Source organism: Electrophorus electricus, chromosome 10, assembly GCF_013358815.1.
Source record: "Electrophorus electricus isolate fEleEle1 chromosome 10, fEleEle1.pri, whole genome shotgun sequence".
Classification (NCBI taxonomy): Eukaryota; Metazoa; Chordata; class Actinopteri; order Gymnotiformes; family Gymnotidae; genus Electrophorus; species Electrophorus electricus.
The window spans coordinates 13,696,749-13,713,445 of record NC_049544.1 but is presented as its reverse complement, the minus strand read 5'-3'; the positions used below and the strand labels follow the sequence as shown (position 1 = coordinate 13,713,445).

Here is a 16,697-nt window from a genome sequence, read left to right as displayed (position 1 = left end):
ACGGCACTATACAAATGTATGTTTTAATGTTCAAAAAGCATTTATTCATTCATCTTCTAAACCATTTAATCCAAGTCAGGGTCACGGGGTTCCTGAGCATGTACCAACCGCAAAAGGCACAAGGCAACGTTCAAGAAACATGTTAAAAATATGTGTTCCAAGCAAATTGTATCAAGCCATACTATAGCACAAATATAGCTTAACTTGACAATTAAATAATTTTAAATATTTTATGTAGTGCTTTATAGGGATTCTTCTTTGTTTGTTTCAACTGCAGCACTGGTTTACTGGTAAAATGTCTTTTAGGGATTATTAATGCTTTTCCTATCTTAAAATGGTGCAATGCAATGCATTGCAGTGATGTAGGTAGTTAAATCTGACTACATAGATTGAGTCTCCAATGTATTTCTCATTTAATTCAAATGAAATTTAACTCATTACCTTTTTTATGATTATTTCATTCAAACTACACATCCCAGAAGCTCCCTTTTTATCCATGTCACATGACCAGGAAAGAGGAGGAAGTGGCACAGAGTCATGTGATGTTATTCTAGACTGAATCTGATTTCTAATACTGCGTCTGGAGTGAATGCTAAGACAAAGTGCTTGATCAAAAAAGGTACTGTTTCAGAATCTATTTCCTTTGCTGTGTATCTCGCTGAAGGTATTGCTCTCACTGTTGAGACTAGTGCAGGGAAGAGGTTAGTGGGAGAGGATGGAGGGAGCACGGAAGAGGAGAGGAAGGGGGGAGTAGGCCAGAGAGGAGGCATACTGTTTTCCTTCTACAGCATCCAAGATCAACAGTGTGTATCTGTGTCTGCATGTTTATGCATTAGAGCATGCATCCTGCAGTTAGATTACCACATTTAGGAACTGTGTGGATGTCTTTGTTTAGCAGATTAAATGGCCTTTGGGATGGTAGGTATGCTATGCTGTTGCAGCTGATGAATGGGCCCTCGGTACTCAACATCAGAGACTTCTTTATCAACATCTTTGCTGGTCAGGCAGATACAAAAATCACATGTATTCTTTCCCAGGCCAATTAACTATACAGAAAGAATAACATGAGTTTGGCATTATTTTTGCTGTTGTTTTGTTGATCAAATTTATAACATTTCTGAAATTGATTTCAAGTACTTTTTAAATATCAGTTTCAATGAATAAAATAATTGTCTTTATTGTTAAATACTTCTACTGCACTTACTACTGCTACTGCTACTAATGGTAACAGCATCCTTTTCTAGTCAATGTTCCACATATATTATACCTTACTCTCACGTGTCTTGCTTTTGTTTCCTAATTTGGGTATTTCATATGCTGTCCATGCTGGCATTTCTGATTTTTTGACTTTCTCTCCTCATTGAATCTGATTGGCATTAAAGGGGTATTCATTTTTAGTATCTATCCCAAATTGTTCCTCTAATGTGGACAGAGTATCATGCATCATGAGTTTTATGATCTCTTCACAATGAGCTACTACTAGTAAAACTGCATGTGATAAATTATTGCAACTCGGTTTAGAGTATCTTGTGTATTGTATTATATTAACTTACATAATAGTCTCTTTTGAATGACTGGAATCCCTTATAAAGAAAACAAAGAATAATATTCGATAATATATTTTTTAAAAATCGAACATATTTGATCTTCCTCCTATTAATTATACAGCACAATTTTAGCATATACATTTTCCCCAAAATAAAAAAAAACAATTGTTGGCACCCCTTTGTTCAGTATTCGGTGGAGCCTCCTATGATTAGGATAATGGAGTTTTTTCCTGCTGTGCTTTCTCAGGGTGGGGAACATGCAGTCAGGGAGCTTGTGGCAGAAACATTTGGTATAGGTATGTCCTTCTTTACAGTCTCTTCGGGTCAGACCACAGGTTTTCAATATCATTCAAGTCAATTGAATATTATAGCCATGAAAAAACACATACATTGGACATGTGTTTTGGATAGGTGTGCTGTTAAGACGGGCCATTTCTGGATCAAAATGCACTGATGCATTTTAAAATTAATGATGCAATTGAATTAGATAAGAATGACAATTTAAGATCCTCACAATTTTTTACAGTAGTTACCTTTCATTTTTATAGTAGTTAGGCATCCCCTTCATATGGTAAATAATTGTGATGATTATGGCCCAAAATTTTGGTCTTGGCTAACTACAACAACCAATGCCAATCAAAGTTACCATAGCATTGAGCACTCTACAGTATTCCTCTCACTTTGTTCCTATGCAACATCAGAAGGTTCCATCCTTTTACTGATAAACTTACTATAATTCTAATGGTATTTCTTTCCCACTTTATTAATGCTCTATTAAATGTCATATTTTGAATGCATTTGTATAATAAATGTTGTTCAGTTAAAACTCTTTTTAAATAATAAATCTTGTAAAGATGAGAGTGTAACAACAAAGAAAAAGGCACAGCAGCCAGCTCAAAAAATGAAAGTAAAAAACTCAAATATGCAGGCAGTAAACACTCAAACACTGAGACGCAGAAGAGCAGCTACACTTATGATGTCGATTCTGATACATTACAGGCAAGCAAAGCACAGCACTGCAGGAGAGTACCTGTAAGCTTTATACAGCACTGGAGGAGAGTACAAGTGGGATTTAAACAGGGAGAGGACAAATAAGGCACTGTGTGTGTGTGTGTGTGTGTGTGTGTGTGTGTGTGTGTGTGTGTGTGTGTGTGTGTGTGTGTGTGTCAGTCAGTGGCCATGCCTCTTCTGCTGGGTACCCTGTGCACCATGACACAAGCAAGGCAAGGCAAGGCAAATTTATTTATATAACATATTTCATACACAATGCAATAGGGTCTAAAGTAAATTAAATGAGTGGTAACCTAAATGAGTAGTGTTCTGAGAATCCTGTTCAGATCATATTGCTTGAGCATATCAGATAGTTTCACTGAATGTATTGGCCCCAAACTATTTACAAATAGGTAATAATATCTTAAAATCACTTTTGTAATATACTGGGGACCAGCATAAAGATTTCAAAATTCAAGTGATATATCCCATTCTTTTGCTTCTACAAAGAACATTTTGAATGCATTTTGAATGTACTTAATGTCTTTTTGAAAGACCCACAAGGACACTGTTCCATTAATCATCCCTGTTAGAAATAAGTACATGAATGAGTTTGCCAAATTCTTGTTTTGACTGAAAGTCAAGAAGACACTGGGGGACACCTTGGGTCATAGGCACCCACTCAGATAGGTTTGATAATTTGAACAAAGTAATTCTTACCCTGTAAGTATGATCTAAGGCATTGTAGAACTCTTCCTGAGAGTCCTGAGTTCTCAAATCTAAAATTATTGTATGTTTGATAGTATCAAAAGGCTACACTGTGATCAACCAATAAAAGATGATATTGCCTTATTGCCTAGATGCCTTATTTAAATAGATGTCATTAACAGCAGTATCAGAGCAGTTCTTGTTAAAATAGCTGTCAAAATAGATATTTAAAGGCAGAAAGTTAGCCAGGTGTTTGAAGACTACTTTCTCAGGTCCGATTCCAATAAAAGGAAGATTTGTATGTATCTGTAATTATTTAATTTTGTTGCAGCTAAATTTTTTGCTTTTATAAAGGAGATCACAACTACAGCCAAGGGATATGCAGCAGCTAACAGCAACACTATCATGAAAAAGACTAATAGAAACTGTGATTCAACATGTTTTTGAGGTAGAAGTTGAACAACATAAGCTGACCAAATTAAATAAATATCAAATGTATGACACATATATATTTCTTATAAACTCATGTCAGCCGGTGTTTTAGCAGTTTTATATCAGTACTGTATTGTTTTCTTATTTATATGTTTATTTACTTTAATATTCATTTATTTTAGTGGCAATTTTGGGAGGCCAAATGGAAAATGCAGCTCATTCTTCTGACTGTCTATATCACCAATACTTGCTACATTTGTTGTTTCAACTTGTGTCCAGAATTCCTTTGATAGTGATTATGATTATGATTATGATAGAGATTATGTATCAAACTGTAAATGTTAAAATATTAAACAGTATTCGTTAGCTGATACTTATCCTTTACTAAGTAGTTAAGCCCTGGGATATCCTGCAATATCATGAAAAGTAAAATATAAGAAATAAAACCATTAAATAATCACATTTAGGAAGGACATCTAGAAAAGAACAGCACCAGGAACACACACTGCAGTTAACAGCTGTTTCCCTCTTATCTCAATTTTTACCTCCGATATATCTTGCATTAAGTCCCTTAATTGATTTAAAGTACAAATACATATACAAATACAAATATTGTACTCTGGTTAAAAATAACTATTACATAACTATATATAAATAACTATAACAAACAATAGGTTTAAATCAATCAATCAATAACTCAAGCAAAAGTATAGAAGTACATGCTCTTAGATATACATAAAGTTTGAAAAAATCGTTTCTTTAAAAAGTAATGTTTGAGGGTTTTATTCGAGTGATTAGATGTACACAACACGTGACATTGTAAGTAATGGTCTATACTATACCTGTGTGTTACTATACCTGCTGTCAGTTTTGAGTGGAGGAAAAGCACCATACCATCTACAATAACATATGTAAGTACCACCATCCCAATGTAGCAAGAGCTCCAGAATGTTTTAAATCATCTAAGCAGTACTTATTTCTCAGTTATTTGGATCCAAGTGTGCTCTTTTGAGACAAAAAATCAGTTCTGCTTTGCTAAAACGTATCCTGCATGGTGCTGAGCAGTGCCTATAAGCTATAAAAGTAATCAATCACAGGTGACCTGTAGAAATGTGGAGACATATATCTCATAGGATCTCATACATCTGTTCTTGTTTCACATCCAGATGGATTTCGATTTGTTAAAACTATTGACTTTAAAAAAAAAAGAATAAATATGAAATATATTGACTCAAAGAAAAAATATGAAGTTACAGATATACCCAGATATTTAAAGTACAGTAGTACAGTAAGTACAGTAATGAAGTACAAAACATTAGTTAGTTCCCACCTCTGAAAATAAGATCATGCTATATGAACCACAAGTAAAACACAACTTTCATCAGTCAAAATTTCAAGAACTCTTTTTTATTACATTTTACCTTAATGAGGTAAAGCAGCACATAACAGTGACTCTGCTCTTCACGACACAAAAACAACACATCATGGAAAGAAGTAATTTGCTTGAAATCTGTGTGACTGGACAGCATTGTATGACCATGGAAGAGAAACATGGCTGTAATGTAATCTGTAATGCCATGCAGATGAGATGGCCCCAATCCCGAAAACAAGCCTGTAAGGTTGGAAATGTTAGCTAAAAATGAAGGGTGGTCAGGGCCTCACACCTAATAAACTAATCAGTACTCAAGTTGATAGAGAATCAGGTCTCATACAAATATGTGACACTCTTATTTGGCAGGAAAGGATGAAAGGGCTGTGTCAGTAAGACCCTGCTTCCAAAGAGAGCCCATGACTAGACAGTGCCCATTCACATTTGTGATATTGTTTATGTTGCTGTTTGAACATGACTGTTAAACAAGTTGACTGGCTATAAGCCAAGACCATTTTTCAAGTGTGAGTTTTCTAAGCATAAGTGTTGTATGCTTTCTGAGAGATTATTAATGTTTGTTTATGTATTTCCAACAGTTTATTTTGAATGCAGTCATGACTGCAGAAGTGAATATGTAGGAATTCATAAAAATATGAACTGGGGATTTTGTGTTCTAGTTTGTTAAAGGTGGCAAAATTTAATAGACATGCATGCAAAAGGTCACCTCTAAGGCAAATGTACATATCAGCCATTGTTCCTTCCAACAACTGTGACATGCTGTTTTAACATAACATTGTAATATTCTTAATGCCTTCACCTTGAACTGCAGCATGGCTAGGATATTCATATGGCTTGCTTATGTTCAACTCTCTCTCTCTCTCTCTCTCTCTCTCTCTCTCTCTCTCTCTCTCTCTCTCTCTCTCTCTCTCTCTCTCTCTCTCCTCTATTGTGATTGGAGAGACTCATTGATTGTATCAGATTGGCTGAGTAATTAATTGTAACTGGTTATTAACCTCTGAGAACTTTGTGTCCAGTACAGAGCTCTGTGAGAACAGGCCTTAATCACCCACAAATGGCAGCCACTAATGAAATTAGTTTCTGGTTCTGCACAGCAAATTTATTTGTTTGGGAACGTCTTTCACAAGGGCACCTGATACTAAAGTTTACTTTTCTGTGAAATATTTGATCCACAACATTCTTTATATTTATCCCAATAGATTTTAGTTAGCAAAAATATTCAGGGTAGTCATTTTACCTTATATATCACAGCTAGGTTTTTATCTAGGTCAATATAATTATGCCAAGGTTTTTAGTGTATGGCGGTTTTGTGTATGGTGGTTATCAGTACAGTGTGACTTGTAGAAGAATGGCTTAGAATATTTATGAGATACTTATGACAGGGCTACAAGGATTTGTTTAGACCACGCCCAGGGCAGGGCATTAGCATAATTTCTCAAATCTAACACATGCCAGTTTTAACCTTTTTAAAAAGGTTTGCTAATTTCTCACTGATTGTAGATGATGATATGAATGGGCAGTTTAGTCTCACAGAGAAATATCCAACAGTGGCATTTGGCCAAATTTCTCAGCAGTTAGAATTGAAAGCCACACTTTCATAATGGTATAGAGTGGTATAGAGTGAATGTCAACAAATGTCACACATGAAGTTTTCTGCATCATCCATTGTCTATAAAAGTTTTTGACTGAATACTAAGCACCAGGTATTTGCAAACCACTTGGCCTCCTTTTGGCCAGCTTCATACAATGGTTCAATTTTACTGTATTGAGACTAATGGTGGCACATTTATAACCAGGCTGTCTTTGCAGATAAAATGGATATTAATTTAATTAAGATATTCTTTAATGCTGGTTAAACAATTTGGAGCAATAATAGTAATTAGTAGTAGTAGTAGTAGTAATAGTAGAATAATAGCAATTTGCAAGACCATAGGGGTTTTGTAGTTGTACTGCAAAACTTCTATAAGGCTAGGAATAGAAACATAAATGTTAAAAGAATAAAAGAAAAAATGTTAAAAGAATAATAACATTGTTATTCCATCACTGATGTAGTTGCAGTAATATAATACTGTGAAGAACACAAACATTCTTTGTAATCACAGAGTTAGTATCTGCTGTTTTTTGTTGCTGATTATTTTAAATGGTTGGAAGAATATAAATTTACCATTTAGTTTGGAACTAAGATTGAGGCCTGACACTATAATGGATGTTTTAAGCAACTTGTCAACTGAAGTATCTGAACTAATTATGGATTTACTGCTGTGCTATTTTGAAAAAGAGAGAAAATGGGCTGGATATAGGACCAAAGCATTATTGTACCACCAACAGAGCTGTTCACTCACTTCTAAGCTCCTTAGACATTGGAAGACTGCTAGCTGTTAGCTTCCTCATAGAGCAAACCATTTCTTGATTGTTTTTACTTGATACAACCTCAGCATGCACCTTCTGTATTTTCTGGTCAGTCATCGACCATAATAATACTGACTCTCACAATAATGTTCAATAATGTTGTCTGAAAGAAAACTAGCTAGCTAGTTCATACATAGAAAAAAAATTGACAGGTAAAAAAAAGGAAAGTCCAAGTCAGGATTTGCTACAGATGACAGATAATTTTTAATGCTTGCAAATAATTTTTTCTTCACAAATGAATAAGTAAATAAATACACAAATGGAAAAAAAAACAAAAACAAAAATAAATGTGAAGCCAGTAAATGTTTGAAGTATAAGAGCAGATTCCAGACTGATCGAACTCTTTTGTTTAGCCTCTTGATTGCTTAATTAATACTTGATGTTTTATATTAACAATTACTTTTCTCAAGAAAGTAATTACATGTGCTGTATATAAAAAAGATTTTTAAAATACTTAACATACACCAAACCAACATTTTCACATACAATATTTGACCCAAGTCTGATTTTACAGTGTACAGAAAATAGGCAAATGACATGAAGCACAGATTTCACCTGTCATAGGCTATGAATATTGGGCTGAAAATCCTTATTGGTACTGACAGTTTCTCATTGTTTCTATTTAAAATTCCATTAAATTCCATCAGTATCTACAATGTATACACAGTTTTTACTACATATACTAGAGCACAATCTGCTGGGTTAAATAAATAGTGATAAATAATAATTATAATTTCATGATGAAACATTATAATTTAAATTAAGTCTGAATTTGATGCACATAATGGTTCTTTGATCATGCATACTATAATACAGTTTATGTGGATCACTGACATGCAGGGCTCAGGTGTGTTGGATATGTACACAGAAGCGTACTCATAGCAGTTGGGCTCAGTAGCCATGGAGATGAGTATTTTGGATTAAGGGAAACCCATCACCATCCTGCAGGGGGAAACATATGTGGCAAGAGGAGAGAACCAGAAGGCTGCAACTTGGATGTCCAGTAGGCCATCTGTCCCTAACCCTGGCCAGGCAGCCATGACAACTCTGAGGGAGAATAACTCTTCCAAAGTCCAGCCCCAAAACAGCTTGAAATCCCTAAGGGAGAATTTCATAGCCATGTGCAACAAAGAGTCCTATAGACTGACAACACAGCTTTGAGCCCTGTGCAAATGTACACATAAAGTACATGGCATGCCTTCAACCAGTGGTTTAAGAACTGCTGGGCTGTTTTAGTAACTAAAATGTTACACCACTTATTCTCTTATTTTGCAATTTTAATGAAATTAAATAAAAATTTAATGAAATTGTTAAAACCTTAATTTTGAGTTAATTTTCAATTACAAATATCATTAGAAGTTGTACAAATGTGTTAGCTAATACATAGGATTAAACCCATAACCTTTTGAATTATACCCCCAGTTCTCTGGTCAAGATCAGAAATTTCATTGCAAAAATCCCTGTCTTTTAGGGCATATATTACTATGAAATCTTGATCATGCCTAGGATCCCACGGTCCCACTCAGATTTGAAAATATGCTTATCACCAGTGTTTATAGAGTTATTTGCTGCAACAACCATTTTGCCATCAGTAGTAACAAGGGAGTATGTCAGTATGTCAGTGCCAATAATCAGGTAGTAGACTGCTGGTTACAAGCTAGCATTAAAATGAGGGGAAAAATGTTTAAGCCTACCTTTTTCCACCAGTCTATTATATTTGTCCATTTATTTATTGTCTTTATTAAATATGCTGTAAAGCAAATGGAACAATGCATATATATATATATATATATATATATATATATATATATATATATATATATATATATATATATATATATAATGTATATGTCCTGGACTGTCTCATTAGATGACTAGCACTATTCATATTGTGAGATGCAGTGAACTTAATGGGCATATTTTTCAGAAGCCTGTCAGCAATCTCATTATTCAGACAAGCTATTTGTGTCATTAATGTTACTTTCATCAATTAGTAATTAGTGTATGGTGTTTTTGAATTGATTAGTTAAGTATAAAATTTGTCATTTAACATTAAGATAAAATAATCTGTGAATGAGTCCTAATGATGATGAATGAGTAAATGATAATGGGGAATGACAGGTTAACAGACTTGTTTAATGTCATACTCATAAATATCTAACATGCCAAAAAAAAAAGAAAATAAATATTTTCATCCACCACCAATAATTGAATTAAATGGGCTACAGGTCACTGCCACCCTCTCAAGTAAATGAAATCATCAAGGTCTTTATCTCCCTGTTTAAGTGAAGGTTACTGAGCATTCTGAATTCTCCTCTCACCATGCGGACACTCAGTATTTTACACATTAGTGATATGCATAGACTAACTGTCTGCCCAATATACAAATTTATGTCTCATTGACTTTAAAACTAGAAATAATTTCTGCCTTGGCATAAATGTTTTTGAAATTACACAGTCCACCTCATTCATCACTGTAACTCCTTTTTAACACTTCTCTGGTAACCTGGTAACTGGCTTCTTTATGGAATGCTAGGACACAGGTATGTTCGGATCCAGATGCGGACATTTTTATTTCTTCTAGGCACAGATAAACTATGTAGGAAGGACTGGCTGAGACCAAGGCAGGTTCGACATTTGTGACAGGGAATTCGCTAGGCAGAGAGTAGTTTTTCCAATCCTGAGATCCATAGTAATTAATTAGAAGGCAACAGGTGTAGAACATCAGTACTGTACTTTGGTGAAGATGATATGGTTAGCTGGTGAGTCTCCCTGGTGTGGGAGAATTTGTATGTGACAGTCCTAGATGGCTGGGCAGAACTTGTGACAACCTCAAAAAAGATTTCATCTTCAAAAAAGATTCCATTTCTCCTCTTGTTCTCCTCAGACTAATAGATTTAGGGTTTTAATAAGCTATTTTTTGGCAAATGCAGCAAATAACTGCATTCTAACAAGCTGTAGAAGCTGTAGCTGACTAAATGAAGATTGGAAAGTTTGTTGATTAGTACATTTGTATACATGGATGCTGCAGATTTCACCATAGAAACAGAAAACTCATGTGTGAAATGTTTGCTTAGCAATAATCATGCAGAGCCATGCTTTGAAGTGTACAAGTATGTATAAGCACAATATGCAAGCTATATACTTTTTAACCAACTATGCACAATTGTATCTAACCCTTTGAAACTATCTGGATTTTTGCATGAATGGCTCCTAAAATATGATCTGATCTTAATGTAAGTAAGTTTCTATAATGAATAAGGGCAGTCAGACTTAACAAGACAATATTTTACATTTTCCTTTTTGTAGTAAATGAACGCATGGTTATATTTGGATAAATACTGCATAACAAAAACAGCCTTAATCTAATTGTGAAGCATGGTGCAGCTAGAACTGTGGTAGAGGTAGAATTGTGATGTGTTGCTTTGTTGCCACAGGACCTAGATAGCTTGTAGTGATTGAGGAAACATGAATTTTCCAAGAAATTCTTACCAGAAGGAAGATTAATTCTGAAGGTCTTTTTGAGAAATTTTATAACAGAATGTCAGGGTGTGTATAATTTAAGACTCATAAGAGGTTTGACCATCCTGTAACGTGATGCAGAACACAGGAGCAAATCAACAACAACATATTTTTCGATTGTCCTGAATGAATCAATCAGTTTTAATAAAAAATGTGCTATAATCTGACATGATGTGAAAACATGAGGCATATATTTCCATTTCACCCCCAAGAATGCCCTTCTGGGGACAAAAAACTGTAGTAACTAGATTATTTAAGTTATTACAGATATTGGCTATTCCACTAGCAACCTTGAAGGTTTATTATGGTATAATGAAAGGTTGGGTCAGTTTTGTTAAATAAGACTGTATTTATTGCAACCCTAAATATTAGATCATATTTTAGGAGCCATGCAAAAATCAAGATAATTCCAAAAAGGTTTAAACACTTTTTTCTCACATTTGCAGATTATACAATGTTGTTCTGGAGATAAGCAACTATGGAATCAAGAACAAAGTAGGTAATTCTCCCTACTGTAGTGTGTTCAAAGATGTGTATTCCCAGGACAAATTGTGGTGAGATCTTGCCCTGATAACCAATCCACAGCAAGGAAAGAGCCCAAGATTGAGACTGAGATTGTATATCTTACATCTCTACTTTTCTTATCATTAGCAAGTTTGTTGCACCACTCATTTCTATGCTATAATTCCAAAGTTGTTTGCCTGTGGTGTGGATACACAGCTGGACATGCTGCATGATTTGGATACAAAACCTGAAACACAAAAACACATCTCAGTGTGTTTTCTGAAATTATGAAAGAGTGAGTCATAAGTCAGTCCTCTGCAGTCTAATTGTCTAAATGGAGCTTGTTAAGGGTTGAAGGAGCGTTCATGAGCTTTTGACCACTATGCATTGAAACTAGCCTCAAACGTCTCCTGTAGACACTTTTTAGCAGGGCCTGTTGTGCTATTCAGACATCTTAATGTTTGTGTGGGGCTGATTGTGTATGCTAAATAAGGAAGCCTATGATGGTAGAAGGGCTGATGGGAGGTTTGATAGAATTACTCACATCAGCTCACCACTAGGGCTCAGGCCCCAGCCAGAGGCTGATGATGACAGCTTGTGGTGGTAAGGGAGGTGGGATCTGGTGTATTTTTGGAAGAAAATTGGGTGATTTATCTCAATAATGAGCTTCTTTTTGACGTGGCAATTTTGTGTGGCAAAGCGTGTATGTGTGAGTGTATGTGTGTAATTTTCAATTTTTGTTACTTGCTGAGAAGAGTCTGAGAAATTACTTGGCTTGAAGGAGTGGAAGAATGGACAGTCAATTATGAAGCTGAGGGATGTTGAGAGTGAAGTCGTAGACCCGAAAGAAGATATTTCTCTTTGCAAGATATACTCTTTGCAAACTGTTGTCTGGCGAAATAGGCAAGCTTAAATGATTTGTATCTTGTTTTTAAAGACCTTAATACCAAACCCAAACTAAATTTTTATTACCATAATAAAGAAGATATACATTTTATAACTTCTTGTCATGTTAAAAAGTGTCTTGATTTACAATTCAATAGTCAATATATTGAATATTGATATATTACTAAGTATCTAAATACTGTATTTCAGTATTTAAATTAATATATGGATTACATACAAAAACACATGATTAATAATGCTGAAAAGACATTTGCCCTCTTTGGTCATGCTTCACACTTCTGATAGTAAACCCAGGAAACTTGAAATGTGAGTGACACTTTCTCTGCTAGTATAATACTTAGATAAAGAGGTGCTAGAAGGTATAGTATCTCCATATGTTGAACTCCTTCTACCACAGTCTTATTAATGTATGTGTATTTGTTAGACTGTCAGAGAAAAGAACATGGCATATTAGGGAACATATGTACCACCACTTACTCCATAAAGGTGAATACCATACCAGCTTTTCTCTGATATCAAGAAAGTCACTGGATCCGCTGTGAACTCTGCAGAGTGCACACATCCACCTGAGCGAGTTGGCTGTGCACAGGCTGTATGTGTATGAGAAGAGGACGTGGCTGCTGTGGTGGCAGTGTCCTTAGCCACGCCTTCTCTCCGCTCAGTGACTGTGCTCTCTCATGCTGGGCTAAGCCTTGCTGTAGTGATAATAGGAGATGAGGGGGCCAATTCAGAATGAGAGGAAGTGATGAGGCATTCTATCATTCCCCTGTGGGCATTCACAATCCTGTCTGTCTTCCGATGGTTGTGTTTAGCGCCGCTATGCTACCACAGACACCACTGATTATACATACTCAATTCCATTACTCTACCACATATGCACACATAAACACATCAATGTCATCAATGAGAAATATGGTCATTAGTTAAAACAAAGAGAAATTGGAACTTGCTCAATAATTTTAACTTTTTCATACTATCTGTCCATACTTCCTGCAGTGGAAGTATATACATGCATCTATTGTGTATAATGTGTGTATATATGGCCAGTTTCTTTTGTGTGTGTATCTGTGTATGTGTTTTTTTTTCTCTAAGACTATATGAACAGTTGGATAAATTTGATTTTTTGGTTCAAATTAGGCTGCTCTCTCTCGCTCTCTCTCTCTCTCTCTCTCACTCTCTCACACACACACACACACACACACACACACACACACACACACACACACACACACACACACACAGAACCTATATCTCCAGTGACTCTGTATAAAAAGGTGTTTAATATTCCATGTTCCATAATGTCTATCTTAGATACATAATTGACCTCTTAATTTTCACTTCATGAAAACAATCAACGTGATTTCTAAGGCCTGCTTGAAACGCTTTCCAGCTCATTTAGACTGAGTTCTAATTAGCCTCTTTTAATGCTGACATATTATCACATTATATGCACAGTGACCAGTGTAATTTAGCCCTTTGCTAGTATAAATGTAAAGTAACAGAATGTTACTGTGTATTTTTAAACTATTAATGAATTGCTGGCCTGTTTTTGTTGTTCTCCATTTGATGGAATTTACGTAGAGAGTAAAAAAAAAAAGAGAGGTGATAATGGAAACATGTTTAGGTTAGATACAATATCAATTGCAGTAATAGAGTTTTAGTCCTTTTGTTTTTGGACATTAGTCACACTTTTATGTTTTGGCTCTATAATCCAGGATATGACTTTTAAATTGATACAATAAAAGTTAAAGTGCGCACTATGAGCATCAATTTGAGAATATGCAAATTTATATCAGGTCAACCATGTAGGAATTACAGCCAAGTAGGAATTGTTATGCATAGTTATGAAATAGGTGACCACAATGTAAACCCTTGTCCTCTCAGTTGCTTTTGGTCCATGGAGTGTAATTGCATTATTTGTTTATGTACAAGAGCATACAAAATGTCTTTAGTTGATTTTAGATGGGCCGTTTGTATTTGTTGCTCTTGTATCTAAATTTGAGGGCCAAAGAAACAGAATATCTGGTACATAGAGGATGACTGACTCATTTGCAAAGAACATAATTTATTGGCGTATCTTCAGATGATTCAGCACAAGGAGCAAATCACCCAATCTGAACCCCAGTGAGTATACATTTCACTTCCTGGAGATAAAACAATTCAGGTAATATCCATATTAGGAACTGAAGGTGTCTGTATTATAAAGCCTAACAGAGCATTATAGAAAGAAATACCCATATTTATTAATATAGACCCATTGCCATCTGGTGGTGGTGAGTCTAGGGGATGACAAATATCCAAAGTTAAAATAACAAACCATCAAATAATACAATATTCATTAAAGTAGTTGAAATGATTAATTCATAACTCTCCACCCAAACCCCACCCCTGCCCCCACCCCCTCAAAAAACAAACAAACAAACAAGCAAACAAACAAACAGGTTTGGACAATGGTTGGTTATACAGTTATTTAAGTTTATACTGGACCTGAAGCAAGGCATTCAGAACTGCAGGCTTAACAGATAACACCTGTTATTTATTTATTTTTTATTCTGGGACATGAAAAGGTCAAGAAAGAAAATTATCATAGATAGTTTGGAAAGTGTAACAATACTGCCTCCCCTTTGGAGGACTGGAGTTCAGTCCCCATCTGGGAAAGTGCTCTATGCTATACGAATAAAAGTCCTTGAGCAAGACTCCTAAAATTACACTTGCTTACTTCTGTAACATGATTGAAACTTGTAAGTCACTCTGGATAAAAGTGTTGGCAAAATGTGTAAGGAAAAAAAAGTTTGCTAGCTAGCTAACACTATTCAGCCTAAAATTCATTTCTTTTGAGAACGTGAAAAACATTCGACCATGCCTATCTGCTTTTTAGCCTATTGTTGTCACTATCAAGAATACAAAAACAAAACAAACAGCACTCAATTGATGGATTGAGGACAATGCATGAAGACTATTGCCTTGCTCTGCACTGCACTCTTTATAGCTTTCCCTAGTTCATACACACCAGAGCGGTTGCATCCGTTAAAGTTAACTAGCTAAATTATTATCTAGCGCTGTGTAATCTGGAATGAGGGACATTGGTAAAAGTGCAGGAATTGTGGGTGCCCAAAACCCCTGGTTTCTTAGATACATTATTTACTTTAGAGGAACAAAAGGTTTTCCCTCCATGTTGAAGGTGAAGTCACAAAACCTTTTCAACATTAGTTGTTTTCATTATTGTACTTTTTTATGTTATGGTAGTGAGATGGAAACCTTGCCGCACGTCAATGCAAACACTGTTCTTATTAATTTAAATGGTCTGCTGCTGAGAATAACTCACAGCTTCTCATGTCCAGTTGCATTCTTCCACCATACCTGTGGGGCAAAGCATTTGTGTACGACAGGAGTGAGATGGAGAATCACTTAATTGAGAGTGACACACTGATTAACCTGAGATAATCAGCTGCTAAGCTTTAGAGATGAATATTCTGTCTATAATATCACTGCTATATAATCTAGAAAAACAACACAATCCTAGAGGCATCTAATGGGGCTAGCACCCTGAATGTGCATATGCACATGGGTTCAGGTGTATTCAGGGGCAGCCCCAGGGTTTGACTTCTGTAATGTGCAGACTGGACACTTTGAATAATGACTAGCCTACACTATCATTAAATTTACTGGGACATGTCAGTTAGGACAAGAAGTAACCAGCACTTCTGTACTTCTATGTTAAAGGGAATTATTATGAAATATTAAGTGATAGGAGATGAAGGTTACACAAAAATGACAAATTATGGATTAATGCTTGCAAAGTTAACCTGAACAAAATTTTTGCACTGGCAAAATTTAAATATATTTAATGCTGATAGTTTCTCTATAGTTCTCATATAGAGGCATGCACAACTTTTTCTGTCTAAAACCAAGAGGAGAAATATTTGTTGCACTGATCTGTCTGCATGTGAGAAAGAATGAGAAAGGCAATATCGGTGAATCTTCTGTGAGTGAAGCCAGTAGTCCACCAGCTAGGCTGAAAATAAAAGAGTGTATAAATTGTTTATTGGCTGCCAAAAGTAATTAATCCCTCTACTCTGTAAAAATTAATTGGATTATTTGGCCATGTGGCAGAACTAATCTGATGTACTATCTCCTCCATCATACAGCCATAACCAAATAACCCCACCCCCATTCCCCTTTACCCTACTCCCTCAGGGCCACCTGTAATGGGAATCTCTCTCAATCCATTCATTCATATGTATTCATTGCTTATCACATCTTTATCAAAAAACACAATACCCCTGATGAGG

General features: G+C 35.4%; 1 protein-coding gene across 3 annotated transcripts in view; it reads left to right on the top strand.

Annotated features, from left to right (window-relative positions):
* Positions 1–530: 530 nt before the first annotated feature.
* tsnare1 (T-SNARE Domain Containing 1) overlaps positions 531–16,697 on the top strand; it is an 86,426-nt gene continuing 70,259 nt past the window's right edge. The window contains exons 1-2 of one of the 3 annotated variants that reach the window (XM_027002407.2): positions 545–619; positions 1,795–1,843. The gene's annotated coding sequence lies outside the window, so the exon portion shown is untranslated. Of the gene's footprint in view, positions 620–1,794; positions 1,844–11,441; positions 11,491–16,697 lie in introns of all 3 variants that reach the window. The other 2 variants (XM_035530892.1, XM_027002398.2) reach the window with 2 other exon arrangements.